Genomic DNA, 12,445 nt, shown 5'->3' with positions numbered 1-12,445 from the left:
AAAAGGTCCACATTACTCATCAGGGAAGTATAAATCAAAATAAATCAAAACCATCTATCTCATTAGTTAGCACCTCACACCAATCAGAATGGTTAAAATTAACAACTTAGGAAATAAGAGATGTTGGTGAGGATGTGGAGTAAGGGGAACCCTCTTACACTGTTGATGGGAATGCAAACTGGTGCAACTACTCTGGAAAACAGCATGGAAGTTTCTCAAAAAGTTAAAAATTGAGCTACCCTATGACTCAGAAATTACACTACTAGATATTTATCCAAAAGATATAAGCATAGTGATCCAAAGGGGCACATGTACCCTGGTATTATAGCAGCAATGTCTCTACAATAGCCAAATATGGAAAGAGCTCAGATATCCATGAACAAATGGATAAAGAAGATATTATATGTGCATATGTATGTATGTGTGTGTGTGTGTGTACACATGGAAATATAAAGCATGGAATATTACTCAGTCATTGAAAACAATGACATCTTACCATTTGCCATGATGTGGATGGAACTAGAAGATATTACATAAGTGAAATAAGTCAAATATATGAGTAATTTAAGAAACAAAATAGATGAACATAGGGGAAGGGAAGGAAAAATAAAATAAAATGAAAACAGAGAGGGGGGCAAACCATAAGAGACTTTAACTCTAGGAAACAAACTGGAGGTTGCTAAAGGGGAGCTTGGTTGGAGGATGGAGTAACTAGGTGATGGGCATTAAGGATGGCACTTGATGTAATGAGCACTGGGTGCTGTATGTGACAAATATATCTCTGAATTGTACACCTGAAACTATTAATACAGTACATGTACCCTAAATCAAATTTAAATATTTTTTTTAAAGTGTTGCGAATGGACATCCTTGTCTTGTTCCTGATGTTAGAGGAAAAGCTCTCCATTTTTCATCATTAAATATGATGTTAGCTGCAGGTTCTTCATATGTGGCCTCTATTACATTGAGGTATTTTCCCTCTAAACCCAATTTGTTGAGAGTTTTTATCATGAGCAATATTGAATCTTGTCAAATATTCTTCCTGCATCTATTGAAAGGATTATATAATTTTTACCCTGTATTTTATCAAAGTGAGGTATCACATGATTAATTTGAAGATATTGAACAAACTTTACATCCCCCAGAATAAATCCCACTTGATCCTTTTAATATGTTGTTGAATGTAGTCTACTAATATTTTGTTGAGGATATTTACATGTATGTTAATCAAGCAATCAAGCATTCTAGTCTGTAGTTTTCCGTTTTTCCCTCCTGCAGTTTCTTTGGTTTTGGAATCAGGATAGGGTTGGCTTTATAGAATGTATTTGAAAGCTTTCTTCCCTCTTCTATATTTTGGAATAGTTTGAAGGAAAAATGTATAAGTCTTCTTTATGTTTTATTTAAAGATTTTATTTATTAGAGAGAGAGCATGTGCAGGGTGGAGGGGCAGAGGGAGAGGGAGAAGCAAACTCCCTATTGAGCAGGGAGCCTGACATGGGGCTCAATCCCAGGGCTCTGAGACCATGACCTGAGCCAAAGGCAGTCACTTAACTCACAGCCATCCAGCCAACCTTGTATAATTCTTCTTTGAATGTTTGGTAGAATTTACCTGTGAATCCACCTGTCCTGGACTTTTGCTTGTTTTTTTTTTTTTTTTAATTAAATTTTTTTTTTTTATTGTTTCAATTCCTTTACTATAATTGGTCTGTTAGATTTTCTATTTCTTTTTGATTTGGCTTTGGAAGATTGAATGTTTCTGGAAGTTTATCCATTTATTTAAATTGTCCAGTATGCTGGCATACAATTATTTTTTAATTTTTAATTTTTAATTTTTTATAAACATATAATATATTTTTATCCCCAGGGGTACAGGTCTGTGAATTGACAGGTTTACACACTTTACAGCACTCATCATAGCACGTACGTCCCCAATGTCCATAACCCCACCCCCTTCTGCTAACACCCCTTCCCCCAGCAACCCTCAGTTTGTTTTGTGAGATTAAGAGTCACTTATGGTTTGTCTCCCTCCCAATCCCATCTTGTTTCATTGATTCTTCTCCTACCCACTTAAGCCCCATGATGCATCACCACTTCCTCATATCAGGGAGATCACATGATAGTTGTCTTTCTCTGCTTCACTTATTTCACTAAGCATGATACGCTCTAGTTCCATCCACATTGTCTCAAATGGCAATTTCTTTTGATGGCTGCATAGTATTTCATTGTGTATATATACCACATCTTCTTGATCCATTCATCTGTTGATGGACATCTAGGTACTTTCCATAGTTTGGCTATTGTGGACATTGCTGCTATAAACATTTGGGTGCACGTGCCCCTTTGGATCACTACGTTTGTATCTTTAGGGTAAATACCCAGTAGGGCAATTACTGGGTCATAGGGCAGTTCTATTTTCAACATTTTAAGGAACCTCTATGCTGTTTTCCAGAGTGGTTGCACCAGCTTTCATTCCCACCAACAGTGTAGGTGGGTTCCCCTTTCTCCACATCCTCACCAGAATCTGTCATTTCCTGACTTGTTAATTTTAGCCATTCTGACTGGTGTGATGTGATTGGTTGGAGGATGGAGTAACTAGGTGATGGGCATTAAGGATGGCATATAAATTTCAGGATTATTTGTTCCATTTCTTTGAAAAAGATGGATGGTACTTTGATAGGAATTGCATTAAATGTGTAGATTGCTTTAGGTAGCATAGAGATTTTCACAATATTTATTCTTCCAATCCAAGAGCATGGAACATTTTTCCATTTCTTTGTGTCTTCCTCAATTTCTTTCATGAGTACTTTATAGTTTCTTGAGTATAGATTCTGTGCCTCTTTGGTTAAGTTTATTCCTAGGTATCTTATGGTTTGGGGTGCAATTGTAAATGGGATTGACTCCTTAATTTCTCTTTCTTCTCTCTTGTTGTTGGTGTAGAGAAATACAACTGATTTCTGTGCATTGATTTTATATCCTGACACTTTACTTTATTCCCATACAAGTTCTAGCAGTTTTGGAGTGGAGTCTTTTGGGTTTTCCACATATATTATCATATCATCTACGAAGAGTGATAGTTTGACTTCTTCTTTGCTGATTTAGATGCCTTTAATTTCCTTTTGTTGTCTGATTGCTGAGGCTAGGACTTCTAGTACTATGTTGAATAGCAGTGGAGATAATGGACATCCCTGCCGTGTTCCTGACCTTAGCGGAAAAGCTTTCAGTTTTTCTCCATTGAGAATGATATTTGTGGTGGGTTTTTCATAGATGGCTTTGATAATATTGAGGTATGTGCCCTCTATCCCTACACTTTGAAGAGTTTTGATCAGGAAGGGATGCTGTACTTTGTCAAATGCTTTTTCAGCATCTATATAGAGTATGGTATGTTTTCCACCCCCTCACTTTAAATCTGGAGGTGTCTTTGGGCTTAAAATGAGTTTCTTGTAGGCAACATATAGATAGGTTTTGTTTTTTTATCCATTCTGATACCCTGTGTCTTTTGATTGGGGCATTTAGCCTATTAACATTTAGGGTAACTATTGAGAGATATGAATTTAGTGCCATTGTATTGCCTGTAAGGTGACTGTTACTGTATATTGTCTCTGTTCCTTTCTGATCTACCACTTGTAGGCTCTCTCTTTGCTTAGAGGACCCCTTTCAATATTTCCTGTAGAGCTGGTTTGGTGTTTGCAAATTCTTTCAGTTTTTGTTTGTCCTGGAAGCTTTTAATCTCTCCTTCTATTTTCAATGACAGCCTTGCTGGATATAGTATTCTTGGCTGCATGTTTTTCTCATTTAGTGCTCTGAATATATCATGCCAGCTCTTTTGGGCCTGCCAGGTGTCTGTGGATAAGTCAGCTGCCAATCTAATATTTTTACCATTGTATGTTACAGACTTCTTTTCCCGGGCTGCTTTCAGGATTTTCTCTTTGTCACTAAGACTTGTAAATTTTACTATTAGGTGACGGGGTGTGGGCCTATTCTTATTGATTTTGAGGGGCGTTCTCTGAACCTCCTGAATTTTGATGCTCGTTCCCTTTGCCATATTGGGGAAATTCTCCCCAATAATTCTCTCCAGTATACCTTCTGCTCCCCTCTCTCTTTCTTCTTCTTCTGGAATCCCAATTATTCTAATGTTGTTTTGTCTTATGGTGTCACTTATCTCTCGAATTCTCCCCTCGTGGTCCAGTAGCTGTTTGTCCCTCTTTTGCTCAGCTTCTTTATCCTCTGTCATTTGGTCTTCTATATCACTAATTCTTTCTTCTGCCTCATTTATCCTAGCAGTGAGAGCCTCCATTTTTGATTGCACCTCATTAATAGCTTTTTTAAAATTTCAACTTGGTTAGATTTTAGTTCTTTTATTTCTCCAGAAAGGGCTTTTATATCTCCCGAGAGCGTTTCTCTAATATCTTCCATGCTTTTTTCGAGCCCAGCTAGAACCTTGAGAATTGTCATTCTGAACTCTAGATCTGACATATTACCAATGTCTGTATGGATTAGGTCCCTAGCCTTCGGTGCTGCCTCTTGTTCTTTTTTTTTTGTGGTGAATTTTTCTGCCTTGTCATTTTGTCCAGATAATAGTATATGAAGGAGCAAGTAAAATACTAAAAGGGTGGCAACAACCCCAGGAAAATATGCTTTAGCCAAATCAGAAGAGATCGAGGGGGGAGAAAGGGGATAAAAAGAGGTTCAGAAAGAAAGAAAGAAAAAAGAAGAAGAAAAGAAAAGAATTTAAAAAAGAAATAAAGAAAAGTATAAAAAAGAAAAAATATATATAGATTAGATAAACTAGTTAAAAAACGTTAAAAAAAGAAAAGGGTAAAAGTTAAAAAAAATTTTAGCAGAAGAAGAGAAAAAAATGGAAAAGAAAAAAAATTAAATTAACTGCAAGACTAAAGAATCATAGGGAGAAAGCTATGAGTTCCATGCTTTGCTTTCTCCTCCTCTGGAATTCTGCTGCTCTCCTTGGTATTGAAACTGCACTCCTTGGTAGGTGAACTTGGTCTTGGCTGGATTTCTTGTTGATCTTCTGGGGGAAGGGCCTGTTGTAGTGATTCTCAAGTGTCTTTGCCCCAGGCGGAATGCACGGTCCTTACCAGGGGCTGGGCTAAGTAATCCGCTTGGGTTTGCTTTCAGGAGCTTTTGTTCCCTGAGTGCTTTCCAATGAGTTCTGGAGGATGGGAATACAAATGGCAGCCTCCTGGTCTTTGACCCGGAGTAGTCAAGAGCCCGGGCCCCCACTCCTCAGTGCGTCCCTAGAGAACAGCACCCAGTAACTCCCATCTGCCTGACCTTTGGCCGCGCTCTGAGCTCGCAGAGCCTGCGACCAGTTCAAGATAACCCCGAGCTGTGAGCTCACTGTCAGCTCTGTCTCTATAGCCAGCTTCCCCATTCTAATACCTGTAAGCTCTGCGACACTCAGACACCCCCGATCCTTCTGTGACCCTGCAGGACCTGAGGCCACGCTGACCGCGCGTGGGCTTCACCCTGGTTTAGCCTCTGGAGCGATGTCCCTCAGCGGAACAGACTTTTAAAAGTCCTGATTTTGCGCTCTGTTGCTTTGCCGCTTGCCGGGAGCTGGCCCCTCCCCCTGCAGTCTATCTTCCCATTGCTTTGGATTCACTTCTCTGCCAGTCCTACCTTTCAGAAAGTGGTTGTTTTTCTGTTTCTAGAATTTCTGTTCTTCTTCTCTTCGATCTGCGGATGGATTTGTAGGTGTTTGCAATCTTTAGATAAGTTATCTAGTTGATCTCCTGCTAGCTGAAGTAGTCTCAGCCTGCTACTTCTCCGCCATCTTGAGTCCTTCCTGGCATACAATTTTTTATAGCTGTTCTTATAATCCTCTGTATTTCTGTGATGATGGTTGTTACTAATTCTCTTTCATTTCTGATTTTATTTACTTGGGTCCTCCTATTTTTTTCTTGATGATGCTGGAAAAGGTCTAGTAATACTGTTTGTCTTTAAAAAATAAAACAACAGCTTTTGGTCATTGATCTTTTCAGTGGTTTTAGCCTCTATTTTATTTCTCCTTTGATCTTTAATATATTCTTTCTTCTATTAACTTTAGGCTTTATTTTTATTCTTCTAGTTTATTTTAGCGTAAGGTTAGATTATTTGAGATTTTTCGTTTTTCAAGGTAAACCACTATTGAAAAATTTTCCTCTTAGAGCTGTTTTCACTACATGCCAAAGATTTTGGACCATTGTGTTTTGTTTTCATTGTTTCCATGTATTTAATTTCCTTTCATTTCTTTATTGACACATTGGTTGTTTAGCAGCATTTATCCTCCACACATTTATGCACTTTCCAGATTTTTAATTCTGATTGATTTCTAGTTTTATACAATTATGCTTGGAAAAGATTCTTGATATAATATCAGTTTTCTTAAACATATTGACAAGTGTTTTGTGGCCTCATGTGTCATATTTCTTGGAGAATGTTTTACAAATGTTCATATGCACTTGAAAAGCATGTATATTTTGTTTTGGATGAAATATTCTGTATATATATGTTTAGTCTGTCTGGTCTAATGTGTCATTCAAAGATAGTGTTTCCTTATTGATTATGTGCCTGAATGATCTATCCATTGATGTAAGTGGGATGTTAAAGTATTCTATTATGGTATTACTGTCAGTCCCTTTATGTCTCTTTATATTTGCTATATGTATTACATGCTTGTCTGTTGAGTGCAGAGATATTTATACTTGTTACATCTTCTTATTTGGTTGATCCCTTTATCATTATGTATCTGCTTCTTTGTCTCTTCCTACAAAAGTCTATTTTGTCTGATACAAATATTGCTTCTCCAGCAAATTTTTGCTTCTATTTGCATGAAATACCTTCTTCCATCCTTTCACTTTCAGTCTCTGTGGATCTTTAGGTTGGATGTGGGTCTTTTGTAAGCAGCATATAAGTGGACCTTGATTTTTTTTTTTTTCCATTCCACTACCCAATGTGTTTTGATTGGAGCATTTAGTCCATTTATATTTAAAGTAATTATTAAGAGATATACTGACAGCTGTTTTCTTGTTTTGGAGTTACTTTTGTAGCTCTTCTCTTTTCCTTTCTTCTTTTTTTGCTCTCTTCCCTTGTTATTAATGACTTTAATGTTATGCTTGGCTTTTTTATTTTTTACGTGTGTGTGTGTGTGTGTGTGTGTGTGTGTATGTATCTATTACAGGTTTTTGGTTTGTGGTTATCATGAGCTGTATATATAACATTCTAAGTATATAACAGTCTATATTAAGTTTATAGTCACTCACGTTAATACTCATTCTAGGCACACCTGGGTGGCTCAGTCAATTAAGCATATGACTCTTGATTTCAGCTCAGATCATGATCTCAGTGTTGTAATTGAGCCCTGAGTTGGGCTCTGCACTGGGCCTGGAGCCTGCTTAAGAATGTCTTTCTTCCTTTTCATCTCTCTCCTTTCTTCCAAAACAAACAAAAAAAAACAAAACCCAACTCACTAATAATATTCATTTTTACTCTCTCTTATGTATATGTTTTATGTATATATTGTCACATTTAACTTTAAAAGTTTTTTGATCCCTCTTAACTCTTAGATGTAATCAATTATGTTATTTTTGTCTTTTATTCATCTTACTAACTTTGCATGTGATTACTTTACCACATTTACTGTGCATTTGCTTTTACTAATGGGATTTTTTTCTTTCATAATTTTTAACTTCTAATGTTTGTCTAGGAAACTCTTTTTCTCTCTTTAAGTTCTGAATGATAACCTTGCTAGGTAGAATATTTTTGGTTGTAGCCCCCCCCCACCAACTAAGCACTTTGAATATATCCTGCCACTTCTTTCTGATATGCTAAGTTTCTTCTGAAATACCAGCTGATAGCCTGAGGGGTTTCCCCTTGTATGTAACTGGTTGCTTCTCACTTGTTGCTTTTTAAATTCTTATTTTCAGTCTTTTAATTATTATATGTCTTGGTATGGACCTCTTTGAGTTCATCTTGTTTGGGACTCTGTGCAACTCCTGAACCAGGATGTCTATTTCCTTCTCCAGGTTAGGGAATTTTTCAGCTATTACTTGTTCAAATGTGTTTTCTTCCCCTTTCTCTCTCTTCTCCTTCTGGGACACCTATGCTGTGAATGTTTGCTCATTTAATGTTGTCCAAGAGTTCCTCATTTTAATTTTTCTTTTTGCTGCTCATCTTGGGTACTTTTCATTACCCTGTCTTCTAGATCACTGGTTCCTTCTTTTGCATGCTCTGTTCTGCTATTGATCCCTTCTACTGTATTTTTAATTTTAGTAATTCTTCAACCAAGAGTGGCTATCTTTTATATTTCTGTCTTATTGTTGAAGTTCTCATTGAGTCATCCATTCTTCACCCTAGTCTGGTGTGAATCTTTATGACCATTACTTTAAACACTTTATCAGGTAGATTGTTTATCTCCTCCATTTCATTTAGTTCTTTTAGAGATTTTATCTTGTCATTTCATTTGGTGCATATTCCTCTGTCTCCTCATTTTGGTTGACTTTTGTGTTTGTTTCTATGATTTAGAGAGAACAGCTACTTCTCATCTTAACGGAATAGTCTTGTGTATGATCATTCTCTGTGTAGACTATGTGTGCCTGATGACTTTGGCTCAATGGCTGTAATTGTGACTGTCATGGGCTGGGGGCCCTGGAGCACTGTATTCTGGGGCTGCCCTGTTGGGATAGCCAAAGCTGAAGTGAGCACCAGTGGAGGCAGTCCCAGGTGTCTTCATGGAGAGGGATCCCTGGCAGGATAGATGAAAGCTAGGGGTTCTGGTATTCTCTGCAAAGAGGGTACCCTGGCAGAACAACTGAAGCTGAAGTGGGTGCAAATTGGGATATCCTTGGGCAGGGTGTCTTCTACATTGGGGATGCCCTGGTAGGGTAATTGGAGCCAGCCATTGCAGGTCAGGGATACTCAAGGAGCTTTGCATGAGGGTGCCCTGGAAATGTGGCTGGAGCGGATTTATGGGCATTGGCCTGTGGTTTCAGGGCACTCGATGAAGGGGGCACCCTAGCAAGTTGTCTGGAGCCTAAGTGGGTGTGGACCAGTAGTTCCTGAGATGCTCTGCACCAGGGGTATCCTGGCAAGTTACCTAAAGCTAAAGTGGTATGGGCCTGGACAAATCTGGTGTGCTTTGTACCTTTGTTATCTTGTCAAGATGGTTGTAACTATAATGAGTTCTGACCAGGGTTGTCTAGGTATGTGCTGCACTGGGGCAGCCTTTGTGGGACAGCTGAGGTTGGTGTGGGCTAACTGAGGCAGTATCAGTCCAGGTAAGGAGACCTTGTTTCCATCTATGCTTTCAAGGGGTAGGGAGAGCATAAATCATGGTGTTTGTCAGCCCCTCTAAACTAGGGAGTATTTCAGAGTATTTCCCTGCTATTTTGCAGAGCTCTAAGGCTGGTTTCTTTATATTCTAGTTGCTCTTTTAAACTGTAGAATTATGTGTGTGCACATGTATGTGTGTGTGCATGTGTGCAAGCGCACATATGCACCCTAGGGCATCCATGGCTGGTATAGGCCTGGTGTTTGTTATGCCCGAGTTTTTGCATCCAAGAGACCATCAAGGAGCCAAGCACTGATGCAATCACATGAGGGTTTATTTGACAAGCTTAAGCTTGGGCCCAAGTATACCCGGCACAGTGGAGTAGGGACTTAGACCCCAAGGTGACATGCTTAAGCTTGGGTCCAAGTAAACCCGATGCAGTGGAGTAGGAACTCGAACCCCGAACCAGATTACAGTCAGAGTTTTTAAAGGCAGAGTAGGGGTGGACTCAGTGGTGGGTGAGGCAAAGGGGATTATGGATGATGTAAGTCTCCAAGGATTTTTGGAAGCAAGGTCTCCAGGACCTTGAGGGGCTAGCTATTGTTGGGAGAAAGGTTATTTATTACCAATAATAAAAATCTTCTCGTGAGACCCTTTAGATGTATGTCAGTGGGCCATATGCTTGGGAATGATTCTCGACACTATCTTGGAGGTTTAGAGATAAAGGAATTGTTAAAGTAGACTTACAGGATCCTGGTTGGAACTGTTGGGGTCAGGCTAGGATTGTCCTTAGCAAAACCTCAAGGTGAGGGCAGTTGAGTCCCCAGGGGACAGCCACTCTGTCTGTTTCAAGGGCTTGTCAGTAGGTAAGGAATTTTAATTATTTTCTACTGCCTCTGTTTCCCACATCAGCTAAACTTGAGGTGGGATGGCCTTAATTTTCTCAGCCTGCACATTTCCCCCTGAACAATTTTGACCCTTAAATCTTTAAGGTTCTTGAAGGTGGAAGGTTTCATCTTCTGTAACTTCTTCCTGTTGAATAGGGGCGTAGAGTTGTCCCTACCTACTCGGGTCAACACTGGTCAGTTGGGGAATGTGTAGGGGAGTTATGAAAGATAGAGACAGCGGAGTCCAGGGGTTTAAATCAATCATTAAAGGAGAGAGGGACTGTTTAAAGTGCTAACCTGAGTAGGTTAGAACCCGAGAAATATTTTGATAATCTGGAACATCAAGATGGCTGCACTTATGTCAGGGCTAGACTTGAGGTGGGCACAGCCTTGTTTTTCTTGGCCTCCACAGTGTTCACTAGGATGGCAGGCCAGCTAAGGCACCCAGACCCTGATCCTATCTAAGTTATCAAGGTGAAGGAGAAATGTCAACAGTGGTGCTGGCCAGCACCTGGGAAGTAGCTTCCAGTATTTGTCAGGTATTTTAGGACTGGTTCCTTTATATTCTAGTTGCACTTTTACACTACACATTTTTCCCATACCAAGGTAGACAAATCTCCTCACCAACCCTCAGTATTGTTCCTCCCTACTGCAGTTTGCAGCATGGGAAAGCAAGTTCCCTTCATTACCAAGTTCTCTCTTTCCTTTCTCTGTGTTTTTTGTTGTGCATAATCTGCTTAGTCAGCCTGCAGTTCTTCTTCAGGAGGAATTCATTTATAAATAACTTTAGATTTGTATATCCATGGAGGAGGTGAATGCAAAATCTTTCTATACCACCACTCCGACCTTCTGAAACCATTTGGTTCTTTTTTAAATTTTTAAAAATTTTTTTCATTTTTTTACTTAAGATAATTCACATTCGATTGTTGAAATAATTTATAATGACTACCTTAAAATCATTGTCAGATAATTCTAACATTTGATTGATATTAATGTTGATATATATTGATTATCTTTTCTCTTAATATAAGGATTTTCCTGGTTCTTGGTATAACAAGTGATTTTTTTAATGTAGCCTAGTCTTATATTATAAGACTTTGGAGCCCATTTAACTTTTTCTTTAAATGAGCAGATCACCTCTCTATACGTGCAAGAGCTGGCGGATATGTATGTTTAGTTTTCCAGTGGGTCCTACTTGATATCACTCCAGTAAAAGTACAACATTTACTTATACAGGCTCATTGAAGAAGGGTGGAATATAACTTCATCTTTTTCATGGTCTCCATTGATACCTTCCCAGAAAAAATGGGGCAGCTCATTTAATCTTGTTCTGCCTCAATGATACTGGATGGAATTGTATCTCAGTTCTCACAGGCCCCATAGATACCAGGGAACAAGAAGGGAATAGGAATGCAGACTAGCCTGTCCTCCTATTGCCTCCTTAAGTCTCCTTGCTGCTGAGTGAGTGTGGAAGTTCTGCAGCTCACTGGGCCTTGCAGAAGGGGTAGTGAGAAAGCAGAATGATTACTTGTCCTGAATTTCATAAATATGTTGAGTCTAGATAGAGTAGTTTGCCACTGAGCCCCAACAGATTCTAGATGTATCATGAAACCTAGTTGTGATCAGCACTGTCTCACCATACACTGGTAATCTTCAAGTTGGCTGGATGAAGGTAAAGGCACACCCAGCTGCTGGACCCCACTGACACTATCTCAGTTGGGGAATTAGAATACTGCCTGTTTTAGCTAAGCCTGGAATGAAAGATCAGATCCCTGTCACTACTATCCAGCCAGGGCAATCAGCATCTCCTTTTTCTGGAAGGGGATAAAGATCAGCTGCTACCTGGCATCACCAGCTGGGAGAATCAGAACATGCCAACTGCTTCCATGGTATGTAAGAGTGAGAAATGCAAATAAAATCTTAACTTAGTCTGCTGAAATTCAGGGTGGTGGTAAGATTTTTCCATTTGTAAAAAGGAATAAGCTTTCCTTGGAGCTTTTTTCACTCGTGCCTGTTAGCAGTTTTGAGATGGAGCCTTCTGTAGTACCCTGCTCAAGATACTGCATGGCAAGGAAACCTCAGAGCTCAATATCATGTTGTTCCTCAAGGCCTGGCAATCCTAATCTGCCCACCTATTTCCTTTCTAACTTTTAGAGCCTTTTAATGCAATTTTAGTTTAATTTAAGAGGGAGGACTAGGAAGAATGGGGTTATTCAATCTGAAAGCAGGTAATTTTCATTTATTTATCATTTTTAATTGTGGTAGGAAACCATAAAATTTACTATCTTAACCA

The sequence above is a fragment of the Mustela lutreola genome, chromosome 2, assembly GCF_030435805.1.
Source record: "Mustela lutreola isolate mMusLut2 chromosome 2, mMusLut2.pri, whole genome shotgun sequence".
Lineage (NCBI taxonomy): Eukaryota > Metazoa > Chordata > Mammalia > Carnivora > Mustelidae > Mustela > Mustela lutreola.
Note: the sequence above shows the minus strand (reverse complement) of the source record.